This window comes from Cnephaeus nilssonii, assembly GCF_951640355.1.
Source record: "Cnephaeus nilssonii genome assembly, chromosome: 2".
Taxonomy (NCBI): Eukaryota; Metazoa; Chordata; class Mammalia; order Chiroptera; family Vespertilionidae; genus Cnephaeus; species Cnephaeus nilssonii.
This window is the reverse complement of record NC_137073.1, coordinates 6,252,453-6,280,318: the sequence shown is the minus strand read 5'-3', so window position 1 is coordinate 6,280,318 and position 27,866 is coordinate 6,252,453. Positions and strand designations below refer to the sequence as shown.

Genomic DNA, 27,866 nt, shown 5'->3' with positions numbered 1-27,866 from the left:
AAGAAGTGGCGTTAGAAGAAGTTTAAGTTAAAAAAATTTGGCTCTCAAAAGAAATGTCAATCGTACTGTTGATATTTGGCTCTGTGGACTAATGAGTTTGCCGACCACTGGGCTAGAACAAAGCGAACACACAGGAGCCACAAGATGGAGAGAGATTTCTGACATCATTTAAACACCTGGATCCAGCCGTTCCATCAGCTATGGGAACCAATACATTTTCTTTCTGGCTTTTGCTGATCCACATTGGGTGCCTGTCATTTGCAACCATTAGAATCTCAAGGAAAAAGAAATTCCCCCTTTCAGCCCTGTGACAGCTTCTCCCCGCAGGCTCCTCGGAGGCCCACTCCTCCGCTTTCACGAAGCCACTCTGTCCGTCCGTCTGCACCCGTCAAGCCCCGCTGATGGCCCCGCTTAACCAGGAGCCTCAGGCTCACAGCTCATCAGGCAACAGCATCCGGTTAGAATGAACAACACGCTGTTTTCCTTGGGTTTATTTTTACTGTAAATGGGATCTTCTGTTTATGACGAGATACACTTATGTAGAAAACAAGACCCTATTCAGTAAGCAATAGTAGAGCAGACAGCAAAGACGGCGACAAGGACAGGCAAATAGAAGCTGGCAGCGGCGGGCTTGCCTCCTGAGCCTGGTTTGGCCCCTGGGAGAGTAGCTAAGTAAGAATCAATAAATGCTACAAACAGTGCAGACTTCACCTCCCAGGTGATGGCTGGTCTGTGTTTGGAGTGTATACACAGCTTGTGTGCAGAGCTGTTTAAATCTGTTTACAGCTTAAACCCACCCAAAGCAGCTCAGTGGGGATGGAGTCCCTAACCGTCCCAGAGGGCTGCCTCCATCCGGGCCGCGCGCGCGGGGCAGCAAGTTCAGAAACAGTAGACGGTGTGTGCGCCCGTGTCTAAGAGAACACGTGCACTCGCGTCAGAGACAAAGGCCCTGAGCCTGCCCTCGGCCGGTGTCACTGGCTATTCTGCCCACAGGCTCAGAGTGCTGTCCATCAGGTCAGTTCTGAGCCAGGAGCTGCACTGGCTTTGCACAAGTCCCCCTCCCGTATTAACCCCCCTTTGCCCCGGCTGGTGGCTCAGCTCGTTGGAGCGTGTCCTGTGCGCCAAAAGGGCCGTGGGTCCCATTCCCGGTGCGGCATCTACGAGAGGCAGCCGATCAACGTTCCCCTCTCACAGCAATGTTTCCTTCTCCCCTTCCTCTCTCTAAAACTCAGTAAAAACATATCCTCGAATGAGGATTTAAAAAAAATCCCTTTGTAAAATAACAGCTTTATTGAAATATAATTCACACAGCATAGAATTCACCCATTTAAAGTGTGGAATTCAGTGGATTTTAGTATATCCACAGAATTGTTCAACCATCACCACAATAAGTGTTAAACCATTTTTATCTTCCCCCAAAAGAAACTCTATCCCTCCCTTCCTGTCCCTCCCTCCACCCTCCCCAACCCCGGCAACCACTAATCTATTTTCTGTTTCTGGAGATTTACCTATTCCGGACATTTCATATGAATACAACCATACATCATGTAGCCCTTTGTGCTGGTTTCTTCCACTTCTCATAATGTTTCCTAGGCTCATCCATGTTGTAACCTGTAGCAGCGTTTTTTAAATTGTCAAATAATATTCCCCATTATGGATATGACACATTTGACTTATCCATTCATCAAGTAATGGAAGTTGGCTGTTATGCTACTATAAACATATGTGTACACGTTTTGGTGGGGACATGTTTTCACTTCTCTTGGGCATATGCCCCGGAGTGGACATGCCCTGGGTCAGATGGTAAGCTCTCTCTGTCTAACCTTTCGAGGAGCTCCCGCTGCAGTGCGTGAGGGTTCCAGTTCCCCCACATCTTCTTCCGACTTTGCCAGTGGCCATTGAAAAGGTTACGGTAGCCATCCTAGTGGGTGTGACGTGGCGCTTATTCTGTGTTTTATTTGCTTTTTTCTGATGACTCATGTTGTTGACCATCTTTTCATGTGTTATTGGCCAATATAGTCATTAAAGGGCCAATAAATCTTTGGAGAAATGTGCATTCAGATCCTTTGCTCATGTATTTTAATTGGTCTATTTGTCTTCTCTATTGCTAAGTTCTAAGAGTTATTTATATTTTCCATATACGTTCCTTATCAGATGCAGGATTTGCAAAGATGTTCTGTTCTGTGGGTTATCTCTTCACCTTCCTGACTGTGTCCTTGGAAGCACAAAACTTTCTAAATTTGATGAAAACCAATTTGTCTACGTTTCTTTTGTTGCTTGAGCGTTGACATTATTTTAAGAATCCATTGCCTAATCCAAGGTCATAAAGACTTATTCCTACTATCTATTCTAAGAGTTTTAAGATTTTAGCTTTTATATTTAGGCCTTTGGTCCAGTTTGAAGTAATTTTTGTATGTGGTGTGAGGTAGGGGTTCACCTTCATTATTTTGCATGCGGCTAGCCACTTGTCCTAACACCAAGACTATTCTTTCCTGTAATTGTCTTGTCACCCTTAGTGGTTATTTTTTAAAATTACTTATATTAAAGAAAACCTAATTAAATGGCAAGATACACCACGTTCATGGGTCAGCAGACTCAATATTGTTAACATGTCAGTTAACCCCAAATTAACCTCTAGAGTTAATTGTATCTTAATCAAATCCCAGCAGACTTTTAGCAGACATCAATAAGCTGATTCTTAAATTCATATGGAAAAGCAAAATAACTGAAATAGAAAAAAAAAAAACCACTTTGGAAAAGAAGAACGAAGTTGAAAGACATATACCATCTGAATCAAGACTTACTATAAGGTGTAATAATCAGAACAGTGCGATATCGGTGTAATGATAGACCTATTGACCAATGGAATGGGAACAGGGTCCAGAACTAGGCGCCAAGGTAATTTAATGTAGGAAGGACAGTCTTTTCAACCAGATGCTGAAACAAATGGATGTCCGAGGAGGAAAAGGTGAATTTCAACCCCTCCCCCACACTATGTACAAACATTAACTTAAAATAGATCAGAGACTGAAACACAAGAGCTTACGCTGTGGGCCACGCAGGGGGAGGACAGGGGAAATCGTGCATGTCACGTGGGCAGCGCTGTTTAAGGAGGGTCACCAAACCACGAATCAGAAAAGGAAAAAACCTATAAGGTGTACTTAGTTAAAATAAAATCTTACCTTCAAAAGACACTGTTAAGAAAATGAAAGAGAAAGCCACTGAGAGAAAATATTTGTAATAACATGTCTGAAAAAGAGTCTGTGTGAAGAATACATAAAGACTCCCGAGAACTCAATAAGAAAGCAAGAGGCCCAACAAAAATGGGCAACAGGTTTGAAAAGACAGGCAGAAGAGGATGTATGAATGGCCCATGAGCACATGAAAAGATGCTTCACTCATTACTCATTGGGGAAATGCAAATCCAGAGCACACGGAGAGGCCACCTCCCACCCCCAGGCGTGACAGCGCCCGGGCTGGCGAGCACGTGGAGCAATCGGAACTCTCCGACGTGACTGGCTGGAGCGCAAAATGGTACAGTCACTTTGGAAAACAGTTTGGCAGTTTCTCATAAAGTTAAAAGGACGCTTATCATATGACCTAGCAATTCTACTTTTATTTACCCCGGAGAACTAAAAATATGCTCAAACAAAGACTTTTATGTATACATTTATAGCAGCCTTATTCATTAATAACCTCAAACTAAAAACAAGCCAAATGTCAACCAATGAGTGAATAAATAAACAAACTGGGGCATATCCAGACCATGGAAAACTCTAGCAATGAAAAGGAACCGAATATTGGAACATACACAATGTGGACGGCATTAACAAATCACTGCTGAGTGATGGAAGCTGGGCACAAAGGAATTCCTGCTATGTGATTCCATTTCTACGAAGCCCAGGAAAAGACATTCTCATGTACAGGGACAGGCGACAGCCAGTGAGGGCCTGGGCCTGTGAGCAGTGGGTTGACTAGAGAGATACATAAAGGAGGCTTTTGGAGGTGATGAAAATATTCTACATACTGAGTGAGAGGTTTAATTGGGTGCATATATTTGTAAAAACTCATCAAATACTATGCCTAAAATGGAGGTATTTTATTGTATATAAGTTATATCTGAATAAGGTTTTAACCAAATACTTAAATCCATTGCCATTTTGAAGTTGAGATTTCACATTAAAAAAAAGAAATCTAGATTTTCTTCCTCTTTTGAAAAATCAGGATGACCTGAGGACTGTCCCCTGTGGCGACATTCCCCTGGGGCTGCGCAGCAGCTGCCCGAGCCGGAGCCTGCGCGCCCGTCACCCCTCGTCTCCCGTTCCCCGTCTTTTCACACGCAGCCCACTCTGCTCGTTTTTCACCCCGTGTTGGTGTATATGGACATATGACCCAGCGAACCTTGTCAATCATAGGTTAGGTGCTTTCATTAAAATCCCCTGTACTTACTGCTGCACTAAAACCTCAATTATCCAAGGTTATCAGGGAATAAGTGTGTGGGTAGCTGGATTTTATAGTTAATTGAAGGTTCACTGGAAAATGGATGTGACTCTGGTGATTAAAAAGTTGTTCACGCAAAAAGATAGATACAGAGACAGTAAAGCAACAAACAGACTTTCAAATTACAGGGGGAAAGTTAGGGAGAGGTGGGGGAGATAAGAAATCAAACGAAGGACTTGTATGCATGCATATAAGCATAAACAATGGACGCAAAACTCTGGGGGGTGAGGGCAAGTGTGGGTGTGGGGTCGAGGGGGGGGTAATGGTAAGATATGTACACATATAATACCTCAATAAAAAAAAAAAAAAAGTTGTTCACGGCCCTAACCGGTTTGGCTCAGTGGATAGAGCGTCGGCCTGCGGACTGACGGGTCCCAGGTTCGATTCCGGTCAAGGGCATGTACCTTGGTTGTGGGCACATCCCCAGTGGGGGGTGTGCAGGAGGCAGCTGATCGATGTTTCTCTCTCATCGATGTTTCTAACTCTCTATTCCTCTCCCTTCCTCTCTGTAAAAATCAATAAAATATATTTTTAAAAAAAGTTGTTCACGTTTCTGCGTGTGCTAGGGCAGCGCTAGAACAGGAAGGCTGTCCGTGCGCACCCCGCCAGGCGGAGCCCAGCTGGTGCTCGCTGTTCCGACTGCAGGACGACATCAGGAGACAGGCCGGGATCTCTCCAGGGGCCGAGGCGTGTCCTGGACATCATTTCCGTTGATAAAGGCAAATATGTGCATTGTGGGCACCCAGATTTTGGCCTCTGTATGCCATTCCTGACCAAAAGCACCCAGGGCTTCTTAGAAAGTGGCTGTGCCTCTTGGTGCGGGATGTACAAGAGGAACCGGGGCTGTGATCACGGCAGGGGGGGGGGGGGGGGGGGCACAGGCACGCCTGGCCACTCAAAGGGCCCCTGAAGGGGCTCTTCCTGCCGACGGTGGGGCGATCTGAGCGTCTTAAAAAACCTGCAATAAATTGCAACATTACACGCATAAAACGTCTATGAGCTCAAAATAATGCTGAGAAAGGAAAACATGAGTGTTACCGATAAATAAAGGTCATTAATAAACGGGCCCACTCGGGCTGTTTTCCTGTATTTGGGGCACGAGCCGCTATTACGCTCAGCAAACTGCTTCCCTTACTGCCCGGGCCTGCAACGTTCCGCTCGACATGCAGCCCGAGGCCTGCTTTTTATGGATTTATTTTCCAAAATTATTTTCTTTTATTTTTTCCATCTCCTTTTATCCCCTGTGCGAAGGGGTGTAAGGGAGGACTGTGGCGTGACAGAGACACTCGTGGCCTGCAAAGCCGACACTAAGCTCCCTGGCCCTCTCGGGGGTGGGGGGGTGGCGGGGGGGGGGGCACCAGACCTCCTGTGCCTGTGGGTCTGCAGTAAACAGAGAGAAGTCTTTAAAATGGGTTTGCCCTTCAGTCCCTGTGAGCTTATGTCATTTCCCTCCCAGCACCTGCTAATTCAACGTTTCCGAACATCAGCGATCGGCATGCCGCCTTCACGGTTCTTGCTGCATCCCCATAGCACTGTATCATTATTTACTTAACAGAAACCATCACCTCGACTCACTTTTCTGCTTTAAAAAATTCAGCCTTGTCCTGAGTGACACTCCGAATACCAAGCGGCGCTGTGCCTGTGAAGTAGGTTTGCGGTCTAAACCACTTTTGGTAATGCCATGAAATGACTTCGCTATTTGAAAAGGGTTCCCCTGTGTAGCACTGACCGCCACCTTGCTCTCGCCCTTCAGGAAAGTCTCTGGTGACTACTTTCTACCGGGCTGACGCGTGCGCTGCCCAAAGACATGCGGTCTCCGCCCAGCGTCCTCCCCGTCTCCCTGCCCTTCCTTACGTCCAGGCGGCAGGTATGCCCATTTCACAGAGCACACAGCGGGACTTACCCAGGGTCTCAGTGAGTCAGGGGGGGATGTGGAAATAGACAGCAGGCCCCCTGGCTCCCGGCCACCCGTCGAGGTGAGACCCCGCCCTCTCGCACGTGCTCTGGTGGGCGTCGGGAAGCCTGCAGTGTAGCCACAGAGCCGCCTGCACGTGCTCGCCAAGGCAGTGCTCAGCATAAAGCCAAACCCGTGGGACGGAGGGAGGCGGTGAGGAAAGCGGCTCCTTCCAAGGCCTTATTAGAGCTGATTAGAGGAGGAGGATGATGCCGGGGTGTGTGTTTAGGGGGAGAAAAGACAGGGCAGATCAGCATGTACAGCCGGGAGCTCAGCGCACCCCGCACCCTCGCCCCTCGGGCACCACGCAAAAAGCAGGCGCCTGGGAGGGCCGGCTCAGTCAGCACTCTCGGCGGACCGGGGCTCCTGCTGGAGACACGGCCTCACGCCCGGTTGCGGGCTCCACCCCTTAGGGGGTGTCCAGGGGGCAGCTGATGGCTGTTTCGCTTTCACATCGGTGTTTCTCTCTTTCTCCCCCTCCCCCTCTCTCTAAAAACACCAATTAAAAAAAGTCTCACTTCAAAAATTAATGCTCAAGTTATGGTGCAGGGGGTGAACCGAGGCCCACAGTTCAGAGGCGTTTGCCACAAGGTTGCAGGAGTGCCGGCCTGGCCCCGCGCCCGGTTTTGGGAACTCAGGTCACGCACCTGCGCTGGCTGCTTGATCCCAGTTCCTTCTGGACCCTTGACCCAGCTCCCACTGCCAGGCGCAGGCCCAGGAGCTGCCGCTGGAGGGGCCTGTGGCCCCGAGGGCAGGTCGAGGCTGGCGCTGACGGCGGCACCGGCCTTGTGCGCTCAGGGGCTAACTCTGGGCGCCCAAAGACACCCCGTGGGCGCTGCCTTCTTGATTTGGGCTGCAGCTGGGTACCAATTACACTCTCCGTGACTCAATCCCTTCCTTTGTGTTGACTCACTCTTGTTTTTACTTAAAGACCTGCTTGAGCTTTGTCCGAAGCAACACTGTCCACAAAATCACAGGTTCGAGGTTACCAATTACGTGTGTTTTCTGATACAGCACCATTACTCGCGAGATGAAAGGCGTTTGTCAGCGCACCATCTGAAAACCTTCTGCGCGTGCCACGCTGCTCTGCTCGGGGAGACAGATTTGGCCGAGGTCCTCCCGTCTCCTTCACGCACCAGGTTAGATACATACCTCGCCACCCGCGGCGCAAGGGCGACCGCTGTGTGGACCCCGGGGCCCCCAGCGCTGTGCCAGGCTGTGTCCTTACAAAACCCGTTCTGTAGGTTTTCCTACTACCAGCCTGAGATTACATCAGCCTCCATCCCAGGAGGCGTCTGACACAGGACCTGCCACCCAGCCCACAGCCCCTGCCACCCAGCCCACAGCCCCTAACCTCCAGGACATCGGGTGTGGCCAGGCGGCCGGAAAAACCCCTGACGCCGGGATGGCCTTTTAAAGAGGAAGCAGCACCCATCTGGCCTCTGGCCAACGGGCTACGCCTGGGAGGAGCCGTCCTGTCAGGAGGCAGCGTGCTCCTTGTCCGACGGGTGGCCAGTGCCACACGCAGGTCTGAAAGGTGACCACACCTCGTGCCGATGAAACCCCCGCCGCTGCCTTCTCTGCGCGGACCCCCGGCGACAGGGCGGCAGGATGCCAGGGCACGTCTGACACCCCCGGAGCTGAGAAGGGCGCTTAACTGCTTCTGTTTAAAAAACTGGGTTTATGTGCAGAGGAAGAACAGTCTGCACGGGGCTAAACAGATGGTTACACCGGTGATCTCGGTGGGGTAGGACCTATGGCTGTTTAACCAGATGGTTACACCGGTGATCTCGGCGGGGAAGGACCTATGGCTGTTTAACCAGATGGTTATACTGGTGATCTCGGCGGGGAAGGACCTATGGCTGTTTAACCAGATGGTTATACCGGTGATCTCGGCGGGGAAGGACCTATGGCTGTTTATCTGTGGTTTGTAATTTTCTACAATGCACAGATATTGCTTGTGTGATTAAAAAGTAATAAAGGAGAAAGTTATTTTTTATATCAACACGGAAAAAAGTGAGATTATAGCATTATGGGAAAATGGATTGTCAGGGAAGATGGTTGTTAGGCACCTGAAACCGATATAATTGTATTAACCAATGTCACCCCAATTAATTCAATTAAAAGATGAGTGTAGGGACCTTAGCCTTTAGCTGCGACTTTAGGGGAAGGGCGGGCGGTGCTGGGTGGGTTGGGATCAAGTGTCCACAGGAGCTTTCGGAGTTCAGGGCAGAGGACTCTTCAGCCTGGGTTCTAGCATTTGCAAGTTTTCCAAAAACTCGTTACTGTTATAAAATGTTCAAAAGCCTCACAGAGCGGGGGTCCAAGTCAGCTGGGGAACGCGGCCTGGGCCTCTCCAGCTCGCCAGTGCTCCCCATGGAGGCAGGCAGACCCTTCCTTCGCTCCCGGGCGCGGGGCGAGCCCGGGGCGGCTTCCCGCGGAGGCGGCAGCCTCGGAACGCGCGTTTCCTGGGTGGCTCCTGTCTCCAAACCTTGTTGACAGAGTCTTGAATCCGCGTTTGCTTCCTTGTTGCCGGGACGCGGCTGCTCCGGGCTTTATAATGTACAATTACGTTCACGTGGGGAGACAGCTCGCCCCCCAGGCCCGATGCATCCTAATGGGCAGACAACTTGGGGGTGCCAACGGCGAGCACGGCCCTCCCCTCCCCTGCATGCAAGCGGCCACTTGCCCAGGGTGGGTGGTGTGTTGACAGCTGGTGGGGAGGAATGTGGCCAGTTTCATGTGCTCCCTCCCTCCCTCCCTGCTAAGGCTGGAGGCAACTTGAAGGGGAAAGTGTCTGCCAGGCCTGGAACAGGCCAGTGGGCGGGGAGTGGGGGTGGAGGATGGAGGTGGTTACCCCACTGGGAAGAAAAGGCCGCGTCCTGACGAGAGTCAGAAGAATAAGGTCACCCTGGTAAAATTTGGAGGCTCATGCAATAGGTCCAGCTCTATGGCGTCTCTATTTGCCACCAGGAAACACGAATGATTCTGTTATTATTCACAATGTGAGCTTCAGAGTCAGAGGTGAGTGGAGTCTCAGACCATCACAAGGGCTCATCTGTGACCCCCCCCCCCCCCGACCCCGGGCCTGCATTTTCAGGGAGGGCTGAAAGGGGCTAATGCCCGCAAAGCGCTGGCGTGGCTGGGGTGCTGGTGTCGTCCTTGTGGGGGAAGGGCTGAACAGTGCAGGTGGCCGCTGGGCGTGCACTCACCTGCGAGGCGGCCTCGGGAGGACGGTGCTGGCAGGGAGTTTCCCAGCTCAGGAAGGAAAGCTTCGAGCCCCGCACGGCTGGCACTTTTCCAGGCCCCGCTGGCCCGGTCACACTCTGTCAGACGCTTTCAAGGGCGCCCTGTGTCTGCAGAATAAAGGACGAGCCCTTAGCTGGCTTTCAAGATGCCGTCCAGTGTGGCCCCAACTTGCATGTCTCCATTTATTCCCCTCATTCCCCTTGAAAACAGGGTAGTGCTTAAGAGCGTGGGTTTAAATCCCAGCCGTCACTCACTGTGTGACCGAGGAATCGACTTACCCTCTCTGTGCCCTGGTTTCCCCATCTGTCCAGTTAGGGGAAAGCAGTACCTACTTCATTTCCAGTCCCCGCTCCCCGAATGGAAGTCACCTCGTCATCCTCCTCCTCCCCCCGCCCTCACCCTCACCCTGTGGACCAACTCCTTCTAGTTTACTTCCCTCTGTCACAGATCATGGCTATTTATATCCTTCTCTAATCCGTGCTACTGGGTGGGGAGGTCCCTGGATTTCCCAATGCTTGAGTTTGGAACTTGCACACAGTAGGTGTTCAGTAAGTACGCCGGGCCTTCAGGGCCGGTGGGGCAGGGTTGACATGCAGCGGTAGCCTAGGTGTGGTTTCGAGGGTTGATTATGTTTGGGAACCTTTCCTGGTGGAAGTGCCTTTTACATAAACATTCCAAATACGATCCCTGCTCTGTGTGTAGGGGTGGGGGGCACCTGCTCTCCTTCCATCCACCTGCCACTTGGAGCTCAATTGTGTCCCCCAAATTCATACGTTGAAGCCCTAACCCCCAGGACCTCAGAATTGACTGCACTTTAGGGTCCTTAAAGAGATGCTAAAGTTAAACGGGGCCAACAGGGTGGCCCTAATCCGACCTGCCCGGCCTGCTCACAGGAGGGGACATGTGGACACCCAGAGAGACACCGGGGGCGCCCTCTCGCAGGAGAGACCTGTGAGGACACAGCCAGAGGCGGCGGCTGCAGCCACCGAGGCCTCAGGAGGCGCCTGGACCTTGGACGCTCAGCCTCCAGAACGGTGAGGAAAGTTTGTGTTGTTTAAGCCGCCAGTAGGGGTATTTTGTCATAGCAGCCTGACTGACTAATAAAAGCTGTAATTAGAGCAGGAACCAGGAGGCACGAGGGTGAGCCGGGGGTGAGGAGAGCCGAGGCTGGGGGCCTCCATCCCACGTCTAGATTACGAGGCCAGGCGGTCAGTAAGCCCCCAGACCCCGCAGAATGATTTCTGCTCGGGGGTGAGTCTATTCTCCCCTCCCGACCAACGGATTCCCTGCCCTTCTATAGAAACACACTCCATATTTACCTGCCCACCTTGCAAGTCCTTCCCCATTACCAGATTAAAGGCAATAATACATGGCATCTTAAACCTATTATTATTATTACTAGAGGCCTGGTGCACGGAATTCATGCACTGGGGATGGGGGGAGAGGGAGGCAGAGGGGAAGAGGTCCCCTCAGCCCGGCCTGCACCCTCTCGCAACCCGGGACCTTTCAGGCCTGCGGGATCAGGCCTAAACCGGCAGTCAGACATCCCTCTCACAATCCGGGACCGCTGGCTCCTAACTGCTTGCCTGCCTGCCTGATTGCTACTAGCCAATCACCTGACTGCCTGATCGCCCCTAACCATTCTCCTGCCTGCCTGATCACCCCTAACCACTTGCCTGCCTGCCTAATCGTCCCTAACCACCTCTGCCTGCCTGCCTGATCGCCCCTAACTGCTCCCTGGGGGGCGGGGCCAGTGGTGTTCTGGTCTCTGGTCGTTCTGGTCATCCCACCATTTTGGTTGCTGGGATTTTATTATATAGGATTTGCCTTAGACAAAGAGTGAGAGTTCAAAATTTTTTGTCCAGAAGACCTTGCATTTTCTTGCAATGAGTCCAGCAACAGCTTCCCACCACACTTGGAGTAAAACCCAAACTCCTTCCCACTGCTTAGAGGGCCTGGCCACGCCCTCCTGCCCCGCCCCTCCCCTCTGCTCCTCCAGTTTCCAAAATCGCTTCTTGCTATTCCCACGTGGAGCAGTGGCCCCTGGACCACTGATCCCCAGCCCCTGCCAAGCTCCAGGCTGTGCCCCAGGATCACACACACACACACACACACACACTCATGCACACATGGACACATGCGTGCGCGCACACATTGGGCCTTGCGCACAGCTGCTCTGACTCTGCAGGTTGAGTTGGGTTTGGTGTCTATATATATATATTTTAAACTAGAGATCTTTTAAAAATGTGTTCATTGATTTCAAAGAGGAAAGGGGGGGAGAGAGATAGAAACATCAATGATGAGAAAGAATATTTGATTGGCTGCCTCCTGCACGCCCCCTACTGGGGATGAGCCCGAAACCAGGGCATGTGCCTGACTGGGAATCAAACCCTGAACTCCTGGTTCATAGGTCGTTAACGCTCAGCCACTGAGCCCCGCTGGCCGGGCTGTGCATATATTTTGAAACTTCAGCACAGAGTCTGCTGCACGGGCAGCACTGAGGCCCGGCACGTCGGTCTTCATGGAGCTGACTGCTTCTTTCAAGCCCCAGCTCCAAGGCCGTCTCTCTGAGGGGCCCACCCTGGCCCCCAGGCCCCCGAGCACCCTAGCCCATCGCCCCACTTATTTTCGCTGGAGAACCAACTCCATCAGAGACCATCTGACGTATTCATGTTTCCTGCCTGTCCCTCCACCAGACTTTAAACTCCCCATGATGTGTGCTGGCTTCTCGTCCCAGGAGCACCCCAAATCCTACAGCACACCAGAGCACCTCAGCAGCATTCAGGAGCAATCCGACAGCACCCTATAGCACCCCAGGGCACCCCAGCAGTAACCCAGAGCACCCAGGGCACCCAGAGCACCCAGAGCACCCAGGGCACCCAGAGCACCCAGGGCACCCAGGGCACCCAGAGCACCCAGAGCACCCAGAGCACCCAGGGCACCCAGAGCACCCAGGGCACCCAGAGCACCCAGGGCACCCAGGGCACCCAGGGCACCCAGAGCACCCAGGGCACCCAGGGCACCCAGGGCACCCAGAACACCCAGAGCACCCAGGGCACCCAGGGCACCCAGGGCACCCAGAGCACCCAGGGCACCCAGAGCACCCAGGGCACCCAGAACACCCAGAGCACCCAGGGCACCCAGAGGACCCAGAGGACCCAGGGCACCCAGAGCACCCAGGGCACCCAGAGCACCCAGGGCACCCAGAGCACCCAGGGCACCCAGGGCACCCAGAGCACCCAGGGCACCCAGGGCATCCAGGGCACCCAGAGCACCCAGGGCACCCAGAGCACCCAGGGCACCCAGGGCACCCAGAGCACCCAGAGCACCCAGAGCACCCAGGGCACCCAGAGGAGCCAGGGCACCCAGGGCACCCAGAGCACCCAGGGCACCCAGAGCACCCAGAGGAGCCAGAGCACCCAGAGCACCCAGAGCACCCAGGGCACCCAGAGCACCCAGGGCACCCAGGGCACCCAGAGGACCCAGGGCACCCAGAGCACCCAGGGCACCCAGGGCACCCAGAGGACCCAGGGCACCCAGGGCACCCAGAGCACCCAGGGCACCCAGGGCACCCAGAGCACCCAGAGCACCCAGGGCACTCAGGGCACCCAGAGCACCCAGAGCACCCAGGGCACCCAGAGCACCCAGAGGAGCCAGAGCACCCAGGGCACCCAGGGCACCCAGAGCACCCAGAGCACCCAGAGCACCCAGAGGACCCAGGGCACCCAGAGCACCCAGAGGACCCAGGGCACCCAGAGCACCCAGGGCACCCAGAGCACCCAGAGCACCCAGGGCACCCAGAGCACCCAGGGCACCCAGAGCACCCAGAGCACCCAGAGCACCCAGAGGACCCAGGACACCCAGAGCACCCAGAGGACCCAGAGCACCCAGAGCACCCAGGGCACCCAGAGCACCCAGAGGACCCAGGGCACCCAGAGCACCCAGGGCACCCAGAGCACCCAGAGGACCCAGAGCACCCAGAGCACCCAGGGCACCCAGAGCACCCAGGGCACCCAGAGGACCCAGAGGAGCCAGAGCACCCAGGGCACCCAGAGCACCCAGAGGACCCAGGGCACCCAGAGCACCCAGAGCACCCAGGGCACCCAGAGCACCCAGAGGACCCAGGGCACCCAGAGCACCCAGAGGACCCAGGGCACCCAGAGCACCCAGAGCACCCAGGGCACCCAGAGCACCCAGAGGACCCAGGGCACCCAGAGCACCCAGAGGACCCAGGGCACCCAGGGCACCCAGAGCACCCAGGGCACCCAGAGCACCCAGGGCACCCAGGGCACCCAGGGCACCCAGGGCACTCAGAGCACCCAGAGGACCCAGAGCACCCAGAGCACCCAGAGCACCCAGGGCACCCAGAGCACCCAGAGCACCCAGAGCACCCAGGGCACCCAGGGCACCCAGGGCACCCAGAGCACCCAGAGGACCCAGGGCACCCAGAGCACCCAGCAGCAGAACTTCTCTGTCAGCACAGGAGCCGCGGCTACATGTGGCCCCGTCAGTGCTGGCCCCGCCGCTGGGGGCTGAGCTGTCCTCAGGGTCAGACCTCAGAGAAGTGGTGAAAGGACAGGCGATATGATGAGTTCAGGAGCCTCTGCCCAAGGTCACCGTGGTGCCCCACCGACCCTGCCGCCCTAGGTCACCGTGGTGCCCCACCGACCCTGCCGCCCAAGGTCACCGTGGTGGCCCACCGACCCTGCCGCCCAAGGTCACCATGGTGCCCCACCGACCCTGCCGCCCAAGGTCACCGTGGTGCCCCCCGACCCTGCCGCCCAAGGTCACCGTGGTGCCCCCCGACCCTGCCGCCCAAGGTCACCGTGGTGCCCTACCGACCCTGCCGCCCAAGGTCACCGTGGTGCCCCCCGACCCTGCCGCCCAAGGTCACCGTGGTGCCCCACCGACCCTGCCGCCCAAGGTCACCGTGGTGCCCCACCGACCCTGCCGCCCAAGGTCACCGTGGTGGCCCACCGACACTGCGGCCCAAGGTCACCGTGGTGCCCCCACCGACCCTGCGGCCCAAGGTCACCGTGGTGCCCCACCGACCCTGCCGCCCAAGGTCACCGTGGTGCCCCCCGACCCTGCCGCCCAAGGTCACCGTGGTGCCCCACCGACCCTGCCGCCCAAGGTCACCGTGGTGCCCCCACCGACCCTGCCGCCCAAGGTCACCGTGGCGGGTGGAGAGCCAGGGCTCGCATAGGCTGCCAGGCCTCCCCGTGCGCCTGCCACCCAGTCCTGCCACGTGGGCTGCCTGGGATGGAAGGGGCAGGGGCTTCTGAGCCAAGGAAGAGCCGGTGAGGCAGCCAGTCCTTGCCCCGAAGGCCCAGGAAGAGAATTAAATAAGTCACAATCTCTGATCAACTCCAGCTCACCCATCCAGATCCAGCTGCCAGCCCTCTCAGGTTCAAGGACTCCAGGAAACCGGTCCTGGCCTGGGAGGTCATTCTTGTTCTAGGCTGTTGTGGCGGGTGGCGCTGGGCCAGCCCGACCCCCGCGAGGCCCCCCGGAGCTCCCGCAGCCCAGCACCGCAGCTCTCTTCCCTCAGGGGCGGCCTCTCCCTCCTGGCTGTGGCTGCAGGCCTGGCTGGCCCACACCCCCCTCTGGGCTCAGATCTGCTGGAGCAGGGCCCCGTGGTATCTAAGGGGAGACCTCCGCTGGGGACGCCTCTTGGGAGGACGCGAGGACCAGGACCTGTGGGGGCGGGCAGAGCTATGCGGGCCCGGACAGGACTCTGCGTTTGTCTGTGAACTGTGGCTCTGAGCTCGAGGAGGCTGCTTGGACTGGACAGACAGACAGCTGACACCAAGAAACCAAGAAAGACCTGCTTCCCTCGGCAACAGCCGGGCGTCTGAGGTGCAAGGAATGAAGACCCCGCGGTGGGCCTCCCAGTCCCACCCCAGGTGTGAGGCCGAGGGCCAAGCGCACGCTGCCCAGCCCAGAGCCGTACTTCCCCGCGTCCGGCTGCCGTGGTGGCAGCGGGGGGCTTGCTGAAAGGCTAGTCCTAGTTCCCCCCAGGCCCCCGGAATCAGAAACTGCGTTTTCACAGCCCCCGGGAGACTCATCCAGGCCCACAGCTTCACTGCCAGGCACCAGGCCACACCGTCTAGCAGCTCGCCCTCCTGAATCGGAACCTAGACCGCGGGGACGCGTGTGCGTGTTAGAGTCTGAGATATGCTGGGCACATCCTCACCATCAAGTCAGGACTCTCAGACTCAAACGCTTCCAGGGGCCAAGCAGGTGATGTGAAAGGATGAAGCCACGGCAGATCCAGCAGCTGCTGCTACTTGGAAATAAGGCCCCTGGGGGCAGCCGGCTACGCTGCCCACAGGCCGGGGCGGAAAAGGTGCCTAAGCTCTGGCAAGCTTTCTGAGCGTGGGGCAGCCCTCCCAGGAGTGGCAGGAGGCGCACAGTAGGGGCTGGGACAGGGGTTCCCAAACTCAGCGGTGTAGTGGACCTGGCTGCACCCCGGAGAGTCTGACTTACTTGGTCTGGGGCATCACCTGAGCATCAAGCTTTCAAAAGCTCCCGGTCTTCCGACAGGCAGCAGGGCCTGGGAGCCACGTGCTGGAGCAAACCTTTCGGTGAAGGGCCGCGCAGTGATGGCGTAGGCCTGTGGGTCACATGGTCACAGCAGTTCAAAAGCGGGGCGGGGGGGCCCCAGCTAATATTAAGTGATGGGGCGTGGTTGCGTTTCCATAACACTGAATTTTGAACTTCATGTCATTTGCATGTATCATGAAACATTACTTTCCTCTTGTTTTTTACCAACCATGGAAGAAACATTCTTAGCTCACAGGCTGCACAGAAACAGCTGGTGGACTGAACTTGGCCTTGGGGCTGTCGGCCGCTGCCCTCTGGGCAGGAACCGGGGGATGGAAGCCCGCACTGAGCCCTCTTCCTTCCTGGCGTTTGCCGGCACCACCTCCCCTCACAGTCTCCGGAACTTGGGAAGCACGTGATTATGGAAAGTCACGTTAACAGGTCCTGGATCTGGCTCTGGGCCAAAGACTCCAGTGTGGGCCCCCAATCCTCCACCGCCCTGGCGGGATTTCAGGGAGCACTCTGAGCCCCAGCTCCCCGCCTGGTGATGTCCCTGACCCTTACCATGCAGCGACCGGGTAACTACCTGGCGGACACTACGCTTAGAGCTGTGCCTGCATCAGTTTCCTTCTCACGGGCACTCGCCAAGAGGGAGGCTAGGATACCCCCCGTGCATTATTGAATGCCCATATTTTAGAGGAGGAAACCGAGGCACAGAGGGGTCAGGTGATTTGCCCAGTCGCACAGCAGAGCAGAATTGAACCCACATCTGTCTGACTCCAGGATCTGCTCTTATAACCACGTTGCCATATTGTCTCTCAATAATCGATGTCAAGGACAATCTGTGACCCATCACCATCCCCGGTCACCCAATGCCCAGGCACAACCTTCTCAAGGACAAGCCTTGGGCAGCGAGGCTCTCTGCGTCTGGAGTGGCATCCAGACCCTGCTCGCTTGCCTGAACTGCAGCCAGACCGGACGGATCACAGCTCCAGCTCTGAGTCCTTAGCCCTGTCCCAGGCGAGAGCTGCCTTCTCATCCCTCCGCACTCTGGCTTCTTAGGAAGATAGAAGGGCCCTGAGTGGTCTCTCCAGGCCTGCTGCCACGTCGCCCTGTGCTGGCCCTCAGTGCTGTTCTCACGCTGGCTGCGCAGCACCGGCCCCTCAACATTCAGAGCTGCCGGCAGCTCCAACCAAAAGCTCTGAGCGCCCCCTTAACTGCTGCTCCCCTTGCCAGACTGCTCCCTTGTGTTGGTTTTGCTTTTAGGATTTGAGCCAGGCCCAGGGCTTTATATGCACCTGCTCATGTGACCCTCATCGTCACCCTCTGAGGCAGGAACTGTGATCAGCCCCATTTTACAGACAAGGGCTCTGAGGTTCAGAGATGTTGTCACTCGCCCACACAGCCAGAAAGTGTCAGAACTAAGAATCAAATCTGGGTCTTTCAGACTTTAGAGCCCAAACTCTTAGGGGATGGCGGTGCCATGTTTCCCGGTCTGTTTTCCCATCTGCTGGTTGGACCGTGGGTCTGGGAATGATGGGATGACAGGGATGATGGTGATGGTGATAGTGATGCTGATAGTGATGATGGGGATAATAGTGATGATGACGGTGAGGGTGATGATGGTGATGAAGGTGATGATGGTGATGAAGGTGATGGTGATGATGATGGTAATGATGGTGAAGAAGGTGATGATGGTGGTGGTGGTGATGGTGATGAAGGTGATGGTGGTGGTGGTGAGGGTGATGATGATGATGCCGATCATGTACCTACTTGATAGGGTGATTGTGCAGATTAAATGAGATAACCATGCCTGTTCTATAGTAAGGACTCCATTAGCGTTGGCTCAGTGGGCTCCCTGTGCCCTGACCTCCAGAGGGGTTCCCCTGCCTTGGAGTTTGTTAAATAAACCTTCCTGTTTAAACGCGAGTGACAGGTGTGGATCAGAGACAAGGAAGGGAAGGGTGGTGTGTTTCTCCTTTGACTCCTGCTTTCGGCTCAGCCTCCATTTCCTGCCAGCCTCGGGACCCAGCCGCGGCCCAGGCTCTGTGGACGCCCGCTCCCAGGCCTCAGGGAGATGTGGGGCTGGGAATCTGGTCTCGGAAGGTGAGGGGCTCTGCCCACAGCCACATGCAAGCTGGGCTCTGGCCTGGCCTGTGCGATTAGGATCTTCACCCACACACGACTCGGCACATCTGAGGGAGTGACCGCTGACACCTTCCAGGGGAGCCCAGGCCCTGAGAGCCGGTCACAGAGCGAAACTCCCCACTCCTCTTCACGGTCCCCTTTCAGATGACACCGGCAGTGCGTGGCGGGAGCAGAGTGCTCCGGTCAGACTGCTTGGGTTAGAATGGGTGCCGAGGCAAGCTGCTTAACCTCTCTGCGCCCGTCTCCATCTGCAAAACGCAGACAATGCAGCTGTTCCACGGGACTGTCGGAGGGGCACAGAGACCACGGGACAGCGCGGTTTCTCCGCGTGTGAGCTGGAGAGTGTCTGTAGCCAACCTTCCCGACTGCAGGAAGAATCCCGTGAAGCAGCACATCTGCCTGCCAGGCCGCCTACCGTAAACGACACTGATGGTCATTGTTATTATTACTGCGGGCGAGAAAGCCGCGGCCCGCCAGCATTTATTTGAGGAGCCGTATCAGACGCGGAGAGAAACCGAGGACACGCATCGAACAAGGCCACAGGCAGTGGCCACGCCCCCTCGAAGGAACGCGCTGTGGCCGAGAGGCCTTCAGCCAACTGGACCCTGAGGTTCAACCGGACACAGCGCCCCACCGGGGCCGGGCCCCAGGGGCCCAGTGGGCGTTCAGGAGTCGGAACGGGGTGGAGAGTGGGTCTCAGGGGAGGCGCTGAGAGCTGTGGCTGCTCACCACTGTGTCTCAGCGCCCAGCCCGCTGCTGGCGCTCATCCATCCATCCATCCATCCATCCATCCTTCATTCATTCACTCACTCATTCACTCACTCATTCATTCAACCAAGAGTGAAGCAGTGAGCGCAGCAGTGAGAAAAGCCCGCCTCCAGCACTTTCCCGTCCTGCGAACTGGTGCCGCAGCCTCCGGGAAACTCCCTAAGTAACCCTACTGCGGGGAGTGCCTGTGCCCCTCGGGTTTTGCCTTCTGTGCCTAATGCCCCGCCATCCGTGGCCAGGGTGCCCTCTGCCGTCTGGTGTCCGAGGGGTTGGACGGGCTCCTGCTTGAACAGGCCGCAAGGTGCACACCAGGGCGCTCTCCACTCGACTGACATCACCCTCCCTGGAACCCGCAGGCCCTGACTGCCCCGAACTCCACCGGTGGGGGTGTTTGTGTCTTTCCAGCCCGGCCTCCCTCCCACGCCCCACCCTCATCCTTCCCCCAGCCGGCAAGAACGTTCCGCAGTTAATCAGAGCAGTGAGGAGCGGGGCCAGGGACTGGGCGTCAGTTACCTGCCGGCCATGAGCTCAGGGGCGGTGCACTGAGCTTGCTGACACCTCACCAGGCCCCCGAGGGAGGGACCAGCTCTGTCCCCAGTCCCCAGTTGGGGCTCAGAGGTTCAGCATCCCTGTCAGTCACACAGAGCTGAGCTCCCACTCCAGCCTGTCTGACTCCCAAACTCTTAATTGTTAACGCAAACCGCCTGTGGAGGAAAATTATGGAATTCGGGGATTACTAATAAAACCCCTATACCTTGGCAGGAGTTCTTTGGGGACCGGAATTGTTTCCCCAGGGACCCCCTGGCCTCATACATGGCCCCTTCTTTCATGAGGGAGCACTGGCCCTGTGCCAAGCACACTCCTAAACATGTCACCCCCTCGCCCCCCTCAATGTCTAAAACGGTCCTTCAGAGGAACTTCAGGTCCATAGCCTCAGGCCCCGAAGGTTCCCTGGGGCCTCTCTCACTGACCAGCTTCCCCAAAGCCTCTGTCCAAATTCTTCCCGCTCCCAGGCAAACCGAGGAGAAAGGTGAGCCCTCCTAAGTCAGGGGTGGTGCCTTCAGCCAGGAAAATCAACAAATTCCACAGCAGACAGGGCGGGAGAGCCGCAGCAGAGTTCAGGAATCAACTTGGGGGGAGAGGAGCTTGTTTGGGAGGTGAGCCCGGCCCCGGCTCAGACCCGTGGTGGAGCCGGATCGGACGCAGCTCCTGAAGGAGGGTGCCTCTGGCTGCTGGACCTTAGCCCTCCCTCCAGACCTTGGCTGGGCAGTGAGGCCCTGAACATCAGGAGCGAGCCAGGCTGCCTGAAGGTCCTGGGGTCTGCAATTCAGGGCCCTGAGGCCCCAGCCTCCAAATCCTCAGCTAGGGAGGCACAGGGGACGGGAGTAAGTGGAGCTGAATTCACATTCTATAGCTGTAACTGTGTGAGTTGTAACAACATGACTCACAAGTCCATGACCCCTCAGAGCCTCCATCTCTTACTGCCCCCATCAGCGGGCACCCCTTACCTACTGCAGCCTCCCCAAACCACTGCCACCCCAGGGAACGCCTCCAGGTTCAGCTCGGCCCCATGACCATGTCTTGTTTTCCTTACGGTAAAAAAGAAATTCCTTTTCAGAAAACAAAATGGCTAAGACTTTCAGGCTTATTTCAAGTTAATTTAACAAACATTTACTCAGGTCTTACTGTGTGCCAGGCACTGTTCTAAGCACTTGACACAGTTTAAAACACCCCTAATGAGGTGAGAATTTGTATCATCTCAAGATTACAGATGGGAAAAAACAAGCACAGAGAGGTTAAGTAATTTGCCTGCGGTCACACAGCTAAGTGACAGAGCCAGGATCCAATCGCTCTGTAGGATAGCAGGCTCCAGGTTAAGAATTGCAGCACCTTTTGTGTATTCCCAACAGCCAAGAAATTTTTGCCTGACACGACATGTTGTAACTTACATTATGGAAACACATAGTGCTTTAACTTTGCAAATACAAAGTGACATAAACATACAGAAGATGCATTTACAAACCCCATCTGTATGCTGGTCTTAATATTTGGTCCCGTGGCTATTCGAGCCTCGCTCCTATCCTCACCGACCTTAGGACAGTCCCAGGACGCAGAGCAAGCGGTTCGCACGGACCACGTTACGGAACCCGTGCCGGACGCCCGTGAACCGGCGCTCTCGCAGCCCCACCTGCAGCGGGAAGACGGGCGTAGAGAACAGCTCACGCCTGCTCTAAAGCACACACAGCTGGGAAGTGGCAGGGCCCACGACCAGACCCAGACGATCTGATATCACAGCTCCTCCTTTTTTTCGGTCGTCCCTAAATGTTTCCATTGTGGCAAAGTATACAGCATAACATTGACCACTTAAACCATTTCTAAGTGTACTTTTCAGGGGTGTTAAGTACATTCACATTGTCGTGCAACCATCACCGCCATCCATCTCCAGAACTTCTTCATCTTCCCGACACAATGAAACGCCGCACCCATTAAACACGAACCCCGGTGCCCCCTTCCCCAGCCCCTGGTCACCTCTATTCCACTGTTCCTCTGAATCTGCCTCGTCTAGGTCCCTCATGTAAGTGGCATCACAAAATATTTGTTCTTTCGTGCCTTCCTTTTAAAAAATTTAATTCATTTTTTTATTTGAAAGCATAATATGTAATTTGGGTGGTGATCTTCTCTCTAACTTCATGATTGCTTTGAATAAAGCGAAAGATGTGTGTGGCTGGATGATGTAACTATAATGCAATAAACATATGGATGAAAAACATCTAAAGGGCACCCAACTGTGTGCAGTGAAAAGCAATCCTCCTTTTCACTGAAGATCCAAGTCAACCACTCTCAGCAGCTTCCGGCTGTCCCCCAGGCTCTACTGTGCGCACATAACTGTATACATTACATGCCTCTTTCAGCGCACACACAGACGCAGACACACACACACACACACACAGACACACACACAGACACACACACACACATAGGCACACACACAGACACACACACACAGACACACACACACAGACGCAGACACACACAGACGCAGACACACACACACAGACACACACACACAGATGCAGACACACACACAGATGCAGACACACACACATGCACACACACAGACACACACACACACAGACGCAGACACACACAGACGCAGACACACACACGCACGCACACACGCAGACACACACACAGACACAGACACACACACTCGCACGCAGACACACACACACAGATGCAGACGCGCGCGCGCACACACACACACACACACACGCAGACGCAGACAGCACAGCTGGGAGAGGACTTCACACCTGTTCTTCCAGAGGCTGCTCTCCTTGGCGGGCCGCATCGCCTTCTCCCGCGCGGCTGTGCCCAGTGTCGGCTGTGCTGGTGGATGTGCGGACAGCGTGTCATTGCTTGCTCTCACGCGCGCCACCTGGCCCTGGCACGCTGTGCTTGGCCCTAGAGGTTGAAGGGCAGCGTCCCGAGGACGCCCCGAGGTTGCCCGGCTGTGCTCCCCGCCCGGCCTGTGCGATGGCGGCGGAGACAGCGTCCATGGGGATCTGAGCATTTCTCGTTTTCCTGTTTGTTTTCAGCTTGTCCTCCTTTCTGACTGAACAGCCAAGCCCTGTCCTCACTCTGTTTTCTTCTGTTCTGGACGGCGTGGTTGGCCTTAGGTTTGCAGAGCTCTTTACCAGGACATTCACGCTTTGTCAGACGAGTGGCAAGTGTTTGTGTTCGTTTGATGGCCCGGGTCTATGGGTGTTTGGGTTTGGCTGTGCAGAAAATATTAATGTTTATGTCGGCAAACCTAGCCACTTTGACCGCGCACCCACGCGTGGGGCTGTGTGGCTCCTCGCTCCCGACAGCGCTCGGAGGGGCCTGCTCCCCCGGAGGCCCTCGGCCGCTGCGACTGTCCCCAGCTGGACGCGCCTCCTCCCCTGGACCCGGGACCTCCTCAGTGGTCCTCAGTGCAGAGCCCTGGGCGCACCCCCTGCCCAGGACTAGGCTGGACACAGCCTCATGGGAGTCAGGGGGGGAGAGACTGCCCCACCGCCCCAGGCCGGACGGCCCCAGTAACAAGCTTTCTGTGGGTGGTGAGTCCTCGAAATCTCAACATGGGCGAACTGGGGGCTGCAAGCGTAGGAAGGAGAGCAATTTCTGAAGCATGGCCCCCGGGCTCCCCGCCCGTGACCTCCCCTCCGTATGAAACGGCCCGTGCAGCCCCGGAGCAGGGGGCTTTGCCGAGGACAGAATTCTCCCCATCCAGCTCCCCTCTAGGGAGGTGGGTGCGGGGAGAGCTCATCTGAAGGCCTCCTCTAGGCCAGCGACTACAATGTTAGGGAGCACGAGGCCCACCTAGGCCACCCCCACCCCTCTGACTCCGAGGCCGAGGGCGCGTCTGAGACCGGCATGTCTGACACACTCCGGGTGACAGGTGACGGCCGCTGAGGCTGCTGACCCAGGGGCCACACTCAGAGACCCTCTGGCCCAGGCCACGCCCCGCCCCTCCCCCGTCTGAGGCTGGGCAGGGGTGTGAGAGGCCGAGGGGCCTCATTCCAATCACAATAACCACAGCGACGCGATGCGCCAGGGACTGCTTGGCTGTGTGCTTCATCCGCTCATCCGGTGCTCACAGCCAACCGCTGCAGGTTTCACGGGTCCTGTCTCCACTTTACACTGAGAAAACAGGTTCAGAGAGGGGGCCCGGCCTTCAGAATCACACAGATCTGGGGTCTGACCCCAGCTCTGCCACTGACCCACTGTGTGGGCTCTTGGGTAAGCAACTCATCCTCCCTGAGCCTTCGTCTAACTCGAAATTGGGGATCACAAACCCTGATTCCCCGGGGCACGAGAGGACTACAGGGGTGGTGATTATAAGAGCACCTGCACCCAGTAAGTGCACAAGAAATGTGCACCCCTTTTTATTTCAGAGAGGGAGGGAGAGGGCGAGAGAGAGAGAGAAACATCAATGATGGGAGAGAAGCATCCATCGGCTGCCTCCTGCACGCCCCACATGGGCACTGAGCCCCGAACCCAGGCATGTGCCCTTGACCAGGAATTGAACCGTGTCCTCCTGATTCATGGGCCGACGCTCAACCGCTGAGTGTCACCAGCCGGCTGTGCCTCCCTCTTCCTGCCAGAAGCCCATCATAATTTCAGTCCCTCTCTGTCTGCCCAGACCCGTCTTCCTGCCTCTCCCTACACGCTCACAGCTGCACTGGGCTGCTTGGCACCCCTAAACATGCGTCGCCTGGCCACGCCTCCAGGCCTTTGTAAAGGTTGTTATTTCTGGGTGCAAATGCCGTTTTCACTCTACTGCTCCAGAGAAACTCATAATCACCCTTCAAAACCCACTTTAGAAGTCCCCTCCTCTTTGTAGCTTTCCTTGAAATGTATCTTCTTCCTGTCCTGGGGCAGAAAAGTATCTAGGATTGGAGCCTCTGATTTGAAGAAGGAGCCCAAAGTGTTCCTTCCTCCTCCCTTCTTTCCTCCTTTGCTTGTGTTTCCACAGCAGTTTATAGGGGTGCAATCTGGAGCACACATTATCGGGCAGCCAGCACTGCCGTCATCGGCGCCAGCGTCAGTACTTAGTGAGGCCCGAGCACAGGCCCCGCTCGCGGAGGGTGAGGTCGCTGACTTACACCGTGCCTCACGTAACCCTGTGAGACAGGCCACTTACTACCCATATTTTACATATAGGAAAGTGGAGTCACAAACATGCTAAGTAACTTGCCTCAGACCACACAACACGCGTGTGCCAGAGCGGGGTGCAGCGCTGGCGGTGGCTCCGGGTGTTGGCTTTCACTCGGTGCCGGTGCTGCTCTTTAAGAATGGGGGGTGGGCCTGTGGGGACGAGGGCACCCTGGAGGGCGCCTGCCCATCCCAGGGGAAGCCGCATGTTAGGCCTGGAGTTGTCAGCTTTTCCGATTCTCTTTGCTCAAGAGGATCCAGAAATACGGGCTTTTATGTGCCATCTCCCACTTTTTAAAACCTTGGGAGTAAGCGGACATTTTTAAAGGAGCGTAGGCCCCATAAAGGCTTCCCACAGGTCTCCTTGGAGACCTCTACCATCTCCTGCATCTCACAGGCGGACCCGGCTCAGCGCGGACCTATGGCAGGTGCCCTGACGCTCTGGACTGCATGGAGCCAGGCTGGGCTCCCCACAAGCAAAACCTCACCCTCAGACCACTCAGCCCTCAGGATCCCCTGCCTGCACGGCACTGTGGACCAGGCCCCACAGGGTGGCTCTGCACGTCACCCCACCCGGGGCCATCGCTGGGCCTGCCCTGCCCCGGCCGAGAGTTCCTGCTCGCCGAGTGCCGCCCATGCTTCCTCCCACGACCCCCTACAGTTCCTTTGTCACCACCCGCGTCACCGATGAGCAAGCTGGGCTGAGGCAGGGAAGGGGACTGCCCAGCTGGGGAGGGCGGGGCTGGGGTTGGGATCCAAGCATCTCTGATTCCAGCAGGATGGCCGTGGCACCCACTCCAGGGCATCAGGCTGTCCTCACAGCCTAGACCTGATAGGCCTGTGGGACACCAGCAGGACCCTGGACACTCCTGTCTGTGGCCATGGTGCCCAGCTCCTCTGTCTGCCATTGGAGAGTGGGGTAACTGGGCCCATTCCTATGGGGACTCTGCCCACTGGGGCCTGGACAGGCAGAGCTTGTGGCCTGGCTGTCTGAGGTCTTTGGGCTCAGCGGGGACCACAGCTAGAGGGGTGTCCTTGTCCACAGCCAGACAGGTGCACATACATGCTCCTGTGCATGTGCAGTGCACACGTGTATGAACATGTGCATGCGTATGTGTGTAGGCCAGGGGCACACACATGAATGTGTTATGCACGTGTGCATACATGTGTGTGTGCTCAATGAGATGAGGAGACTTTGAACCCCAAATTCAGATCCTGTGAAGTTAGACATGGAGCAAAGAACTCGTATTCAACCCAGAGGCACCAATTTATACAAAAGGCTGAAATAGGAACCAGTCCCTCTGATTTGTGACCTAAACGCCCATCAGGGCGCATGGCCAGGGGGTCCTATGCAGCAGTTGAGAGAAATGAGCTCCATTTGCACCAACACGGACAGCTCTCACGGAAGCCACAGCGGGGCGGGGGAGCCCAGTCGCCGAATGCACCGCGCAGTTCATGCACCAAGTCCTGGAGCGGTTCCCTTCGGGGCAGGGGCTGGCAGGTTATAGCTAAAGGAGGAATCCAGGCATTCCTCGTGGACTCACTCAGTCGGTAGGAAGGCTGGGACACAGGGATGCCTAGGTCTGGGGGAGCCTTCATACAGCCCCCCACCTGAGGGCTCCTTGGCAGAGATGGAGTGGGGGTGCTGCGGTGCTTCCTACCAATGGCAGAAGTTCGCTGCGTCTTCCCTGAACTCCATGCCTCAGTTTCCCCGCTGCGCCACAGGGGGAGGTCCCCGCTCCCTGCTGCGCGCCCTCTGTTCCCAACTTCTCCCCGGCCCCCCAAGTCACAGCGCTGTGACGCTCTCCGGACGGACCCCTCGGCGAGGGCAGGCAGGGGCTGGGCCCGCCTCCTCCCCGCCCTCCCGGGGCACCGGGAGAGCACACCCGCGCCCCAGCGGCTCGCGGCGGCTCGGCGGGGCTTCCCGGTTCAAACCCCGGCAGCTGGGGTCCCCGGCTCCCCGCCCTCCGCCGCGCAGCGCTCCCGCGGGACCGCGGCCAAGAAGGCGCCGCATGCCGGGTGGGTGGGCGCTCACCCCACAAATCCGCGCTGCGCGGCGCCTCGCCGGGTCCGTGCCCGGTGTCGCCTGGTCACCCTCCTGAGCCACGCGTCCCGCGCCCGCACTCGCGGGGCTCGTCTCAGCCCGCAGGGCTCCCCTGCCCCGAGGCGGGGTCCCCAATGCCCAGGCGCCCGGCTGAGATACTGCGGCCGGGACCGCGGGGGGCGCATGGGGGGGGGGCGCATGGGGGGGGGGCGTCCTACCTGTCGCGGCCTCGTGGCGGCGGCGGCTGGCGGCGGCGGAGTGGGGCTGGAGCGCCGGGACGGGCGCAGGGCAGGCGCGGGGCGGGGAAGCCGGGAGCGCCCGCGGGCGGAGCTTGGCGGCGCCCAGGCCGGGCCACCCGCACCGGCCCGCCTCCCGGCCGCCTCCCTCGGGCCCACTTTCCCCCTCCCTCCCACTAAGCTCGGTCCCGCACGCCACATCCACGCGCACCCCACACCCGCCCCGAACGCGCAACGCGCACATCCATTCTGCCGCCACCGCGATGCACACCGAGTCCCTCCCCGCGCGCCCCCAGAGCCCACGGCCCCACAGTCCCCGGAGGCTCGTCACCGGCCACTTACAACGCTCCACCCGCCGGCGTGTCCGTGAGCGCGCACCCCTGTGCGACCGCGCCCTTCACGCACAGCCCGGTCTGCGGACAGGTGGGTGCCTCAGGGGAACCGGCTCCTGCAGCTGATTCCCCAGAAGTGTCCCTGTGTCTCCCCCCACCTCCGAGTTGGCTCACCTCTGCTTTCCCGGTGCCTCAGCCACCCTCCCAGGTCACTCTCGGACCCCCGCCATCCCTAGAGCCCCACCTCTGTGTTAGGAACTCAAACAGCCGCCCTGGCGTGGGCCTCCGGCCCTCCAGAGCCCCGTCTCAGCTCCTGCTGCCGGCCCACCCTCCCCTCTGAGTCACTTCTCCCTTCCTCTCTTCTCCGCATCGGCTCAAGGTGCCAACGGTCCTTT

At 56.9% G+C, this 27,866-nt stretch overlaps 1 protein-coding gene across 5 annotated transcripts in view; it reads right to left on the bottom strand.

Annotated features, from left to right (window-relative positions):
* The window catches only part of SCNN1B (sodium channel epithelial 1 subunit beta), a 51,005-nt gene extending 23,795 nt beyond the window's left edge, over nt 1-27,210 (bottom strand). For 2 of the 5 annotated variants that reach the window (XM_079780817.1, XM_079780820.1), the window contains exons 1-2: nt 27,122-27,208; nt 9,667-9,810 (exon numbers count right to left, since the gene is read on the bottom strand). The gene's annotated coding sequence lies outside the window, so the exon portion shown is untranslated. Of the gene's footprint in view, nt 1-9,666; nt 9,811-22,476; nt 22,691-27,121 lie in introns of those variants that run through there. The other 3 variants (XM_079780819.1, XM_079780821.1, XM_079780818.1) reach the window with 2 other exon arrangements.
* Nucleotides 27,211-27,866: the final 656 nt, after the last annotated feature.